This window comes from Eublepharis macularius, chromosome 6 (genome assembly GCF_028583425.1).
Source record: "Eublepharis macularius isolate TG4126 chromosome 6, MPM_Emac_v1.0, whole genome shotgun sequence".
In the NCBI taxonomy this organism is placed as follows: domain Eukaryota; kingdom Metazoa; phylum Chordata; class Lepidosauria; order Squamata; family Eublepharidae; genus Eublepharis; species Eublepharis macularius.
Genome location: NC_072795.1, coordinates 69318663 through 69324804, shown reverse-complemented (window position 1 = coordinate 69324804; position 6142 = coordinate 69318663).

Here is a 6142-nt window from a genome sequence, read left to right as displayed (position 1 = left end):
TCCAAGGTCACACCCAGACTCCTCACCATCAGGGAAGGTTTCAATTGTACCCCATCAACAGCTGGGAGCCGGTTCCCAGCTCGATTGCCCCATGATCCAGACACAGAACCTCTGTCTTCAGGGGATTCAATTTCAGGCGACTCTGATGTAACCATACCGTCACAGCCTCAAGACCCTTGACCAAGGAATCCAAAGCAAGATCGGACTGGCCATCTGTAATGATTCCAAGTAAATGTGTGCATGTATCTTTAAATGCTTGATGAGATAGGTGAAGAGTGGGGGGTGAAGGAGATGGATGAGTGAGTGATATGTGTCAGGCTATGGCATTCCAGACTTGATAGTCTGTTTCACTCCCTTCTGCAAGAAGACGAGGTCGTTTGATTTCAAAAGGTTTATTGTGAAAGACAGCATTCAAGCCCAGATGTGCATATTCCAGGATTAGAGATCCTGGCCGAGCAAAGCGTTGCTAGGAATGAATCATAGAGCAAAGGTTGTTACATTTCACACTCCCGGAGCCCAGCCTCCCCCCCCAAGTTCATACAGCAAAACTTCTCAGAGGTGCGCTGAGCTGGCCGAGGTCGAAACAGCAGATAAGACAGGATCCTTTCCCATGGAATCGGCTCCTTGCAGGTGTTGCCTGGAGGGAAAGAAGTCTAAACACTACACGATTAAATATGGCGTCACTTAGGTTAAAACAGTTTCTGACAATATGATTGGTTGAGGACTGAGAGGGTGGGTGGAGTGAATGCAGTTTGAGACTGAGAGTAGAGAGAAAATTTTTAGTCAGAAGAAAGCAGGCTAGCTGTGTGCTGCCTGAATATGTTGAAGTGTTTATGAGAGAAATATAACCTGTGTGGAACCTGAACTGAGCATGTTTGTGAAAGGACTCTCAGTCAGGGAAAGAGAGGCCAGCTGTGTGAATGAGAGTAAATGAAGTAACTTTAAGAACCGAGAACTACGTTTATGAAACCGATACGCTTCTCGAATAAATAAAAGCTTATTTTTGTTTTGCTATATCCCAGCGTAGCTGTCATTGCTATATCCCATTCCTATCTTCAGGGCCACATAGAACCATGAAGGAGCCTGACGCTTAGGAACGTTACCAAAGGGAAAATTTAAATAAAATATCTTGGAATAAAATATTCCGGGTGGCAGCAGACTACCCAGAGGGTTAAGGGATAGATTAAAAGAAAAATCTACCCTAAAGAAAGTAAAGGTCATAACACCATCCATCAGCAGATAGAGCTGAGTGTCATCTGCATACCAGTGACAACCTAGCCCAAAGCTGCGGGCTAACGGGGCAAGGGGGCACATATAGATGTTAAATAGCATCGGGGAAAGAATCGCCCCCTGAGGGATGCCACATACCAAAGAATGGTAAGCAGACATGTGTTCCCTGAGTGCCACCCTCTGTCCTAGATTGTGAAGGAAGGAGTTCAGCCATTGCAGGGCTGTTCCACGAATCCCCACATCGGCAATGCAATGGGTCAGAAGATTATGATTGACCATGTCAAATGCTGCTGTAAGATCTAAAAGTATCAGCAGTGCCGACCCACTCCGGTCCAGTTGTCGCCGCAGATCATCTGTGAGGGCAACCAGAGCCGTCTCTGTACCATGGCCAGGCCTGAAGCTGGACTGGAATGGATCCAGGATAGAGGCATCACCCAGGTATACCTGCAGCTGTTCTGCTACCGCCCTCTCAGTTACTCAAAGTTATCTCAGAAGTCTCAGTCAACTTGAGAGGAACAATCCTTAGTGAAACTACTCCTTTTTAGCTCTCCAGAGAGCCAGCTAAAAAGAAGAAAGCAAACAAATTAAGTAACTGCAGACAAAAGTATCTCCTTTTCAAGTACAACACAATTCTCTCTCTCTCATTGTCTCACAGCAAACATGAGAAGGGGGTAGGAGTAGAAGACACTCTGTTGTGCCAGCCAGGAAAAAGGTGGGGAAATAGCTTCCAATGCTAGAAAAAGAAACTTTTCAGCAACTTGAGGAAGCCAAGCAAGAAGTGAGAAGGAAAACAAAAGGGAAAAGGTGGGAAACTGCCTCCAGAGCTAAGAAAAAACCCCACTTCTTAGAGCAAACTGTATCCCAGCAACACCAAGAGAAGAGGCAGAGTGGAAAACACTAAAATCTTCACAGCTATTCTGCTGTGTCTGGAAAGAAATGGGCAGAAAGTCAGCTTCATGGCTGCAATAAAAGGGAGGAAAGTAGGGAAATTCTGCTGTAGCAATGCACATAGCATACTTGCTGCAGAGGAACAAGTGCAGGGGAAAATACCTCTGCTCTAGAACCTACAACTATATAGCCAAGCTTTTAAGGTTTCCTCAAAATCTGAAAATCCTTTAAAGAGTTATGATGACCTCGTCCAATCCTTAAGGCCACTTTTGGTAGGTGCTCGAGAGGGAAAACTGGTCAAGACCAATTTGTCATCTAAACCTTGGTTTGATCAAAGCTGTATTTGTGCTAAAAATGCTTTAATCTATGCCTATAAGCTAGCACTGAGAGCTGATGAAAAGACCAGACAAGATGCATATCGTTCTCTTTCATTTTTAAAAAAGAAGTATAAATCACTGGTTGCCCGTTGTAAGAAAGAACATACCAGAAAACTGTGGGCCAATATAACTGAAGCAGCTACGAGCAAAAACTCAGTGGTGTTCTGGAAACTAGTGTCAAACCGCGCCTCCACAGCCGCCTCCCCCTTGGCTTCCTGTATCCCCCCAGATAAATGGACTTCTTTTTTCCAAAAAATGTATGATGATCCTATTCAACCCCCTCCTGCCCTAACAATAGAAAATCTGGCCAAATGCCCCCCAGTTCATGCCGAAGAGGTAAAAGCTTATATTAGCCAGTTAAAGAATGCAAAAGCCCCTGGGCTTGATGGAATATCTCCAGAATTACTAAAAACAAATAAGGACTGGTGGGAAACTTTCCTAGCCTCCCTATTTACTTATATTGATGAAACCAGCTATATCCCCAATGATTGGGGAATGGCTATAGTAGTCCCCTTCCATAAGAAGGGAAAGAAGGAGGATCCATCCAATTATAGACCAATCAGCTTACTAAGCATTGTAAGCAAGTTGTCTACAAAACATCTGCTGAAGAAATTTTTAGACTGGCTAGAACAGGAGGATATAATTGCTGATGAGCAAGCTGGGTTTAGAGCTGGCAGGTCAACAATAGATCACTGCCTAGTAATGCAACACCTTGTAGAGAAATACGCTACAGGAGACCAAGCATCACTTTACCGGGCATTTGTTGATTTAAAAGCAGCTTTTGACACAGTCTCTAGAAATAGACTTTGGAGGAAACTGCAGGCCTCCTCTATTGATAGGCGACTGCAGTCCCTTTTGGGGGCTATGCACAAGCAAACTGCCCTGAGTAAGGTGCAGCCGAATTGGGCATTTGACTGACCCCATTCAAACTTACAGGCAGGTGTGCCTTCTAGCCCCCTTTCTGTTTATCTTCTACATCAACAATTTGCTAAACCTTTTGAATGACCCTGGATTGCACCCTCCCAAATTAGCAAATAGGCACATTCACGTACTGCTCTATGCAGATGATGCTGTATTACTTTCTAGGACCCCCATAGGGCTGAAACGAGCCCTAAAATAGTTCTCCCAATTCTGTGATACTGAACACCTTCTAACTAATTACCAAAAAACTAAGATCCTGGCTTTCAGTAAACATCCAAAGATCAGACGATGGGAGCTTCAGGGGCATCAGTTAGAACAACTTACCAGCTTCAAATATTTGGGTGCATTTTTGCAAGCCTCAGGTACCAAAACACACATAGCAGCTTCATTGCTGATGTGGGAGAAAAAACAGCACACGGTATACTGAAATTCTATCGATCACAAGGGGGGCAGTATGTACCGGCTGCACTCAGTTTGTTTAAAGCCAAACCATTGGCCCAATTAGTATACGGATCATTCTTGGGGCTGCCATCCTCCTCTTTCTCTCAACTTGAGAGAGTGCACTCCAAATTCCTTAGAGCTCTATTACAAGTGCCCAAATGCATGCCTAACTCATGGGTTAGACTGGAAACAGGAATGTTAAGGGTAGAGGCCAGAATCACCATCCTTTCCATTTTCAAATGGCTGTCAGGACGTCTAAACCCGCAAGGTCTGCTCCCTCTGTTATTCCAAGACAATCTAATTGGCAAAAGGCGACTCTGAAATCCCTGGGAAAATTGGGTCTTTCCCCTCAAAGTTTGCTAGTCATGTGGTTAGACCCAGCAAAATCACTCATTAAGCAGAGAGTGACAGACATTGAAAGACAAACATTTTCTTAGAGCACCAGGTTTTATTTCTTCAGATACTACTAAATATATTGCCGCTCCTGCAGCCTATTTTTACTTTCTTGAATCCAGTAACTCCAGAAGAGCATTTGCTTTAGCTAGAAGTTCAACTCTACCCTCTGCCGTTCTGGAAGGAAAGTTTAAAGCTGTCCATTACTCTCTTAGGCTTTGCTCCTATCCCCTAAGAGAAAATGACTCAATGGAGCACATCTTCTTCAACTGCCCAAGTCATAGTAAAATTAGAGTGGAAACCATCAGTCCATTAGTAGAAAGATTCCCTGGAAGTTCAAATAAAATCAAACTTGATTATCTTTTGTCTGATCGGAATCACCGGACATCATGTCAAGTAGCAAGATTCTGTGCCCAGGTCTACAAGCAACGTAAATCACATAAGGCAGCTTAAACAACTAATTTATGATGATCTTATTTTTTTACTCTTATATTTATTCATCGTTCTTCCCCGGTATCCAGTCTCAACTGCTTTTAAACTGATTTGCAAATGGTTTTATATGTACTGGTCGCAGACTGTAATAATTAACTTGACTTGACTACCTCTGCACTAAGAACAGCAGAAATACCTGAACCTACTTCATGGGGTGAAATATCCTAGCTACCACCAGAAGAAGCTGAGAAATGGAGAAAAGCGGAGGGTGTGGTGTCGGTGTTGAAGAGAATGATAGCACTTTGAAAGAGCTCCGTCTCTCCTATACCTGAAATTTAAAATTTATGTTGAAAAGGTAAAGTAAAAATATTTACCCTTCCAACGTAAAGATACGCTAAGAGATCCGAAAGGCAGATTCATATTTATTAAAGGCACTATAGAAAACCAAACTTACACATTTGGCTCAATTTATGCCCCAAACCAAGACAGCCTAATAACATTCTAAAACAAAGTTCATTAGAATACACATGTATCACTTAGTATAATGTGCTCTAAACCATATTTTCATGACAAACCCACAGAAACAGCAGCAACATAATCTAAGAGTATAATGGAGAGCAACAAATAGAAACAGAAGGATTAAAAGTATCCTGCTCACTAGGTTGGAGGCAAGTTCTGACGACAACAACAAAGATTCTCAGGTCAAACTCCATGGTCAAGTAACAGATTCCAAAATCAAAGTGACCCACCAAGGCTCAGGCAGCCAGAACCGAAGAGCTCACCAACAGCCAAGTCCAGAATACCACAATTGTGACTAGCTAATCCCATGCTAGCTGCAGCCTTATAAAGGGAGTTTCTCCTACAGGTGAGGCTGGGTTCATTAAGCTTCTTTCTCCAAGCTGGCTCATCTCTGCTACTCAGGAGGAGTAGATCAGATCCTGTACTGTCTCTCCTGACATTTCCTCAGCAGGGGGAAGGCCGTGGGCTGCCAGGCATGCGCTCCTGTGCTTGGTCCATGCCTCTGCCCTTACCCTCAGCCTTCGCTGCTCCTGGGGTTCTTTGGGAGACAGTGGCAGTTCTGGCAGCTGGCAGGTCCATGCTAAGGCCGCCTGGCTTGATGACACTGTGGTTGTCAACCCTCCTGGAGATCCCCACAAATTACAACTGATCTCCAAATGACAGGTTTTAACATTCTCCGAAACATGGAGGCTTCTTAGGCTGGCCTATGTGGAATTATACCCCACATAGGTACTACCTGACAATTGATGCCAACCCACCTAGAGAACTCCGAGAGTTACAAATTACACCCCACTGAGGACCCTCCATATTATGATTGCCGTACCTGGAGATCTCCTTCAGTTTCAGCTGAACTCCATATGTCTCCATATTTTACCTAAATTGGAGACAATGGTGGTATTGGCACCAGCACGTGCTTGGTGTCAGGCCACAATCTTTGGCTG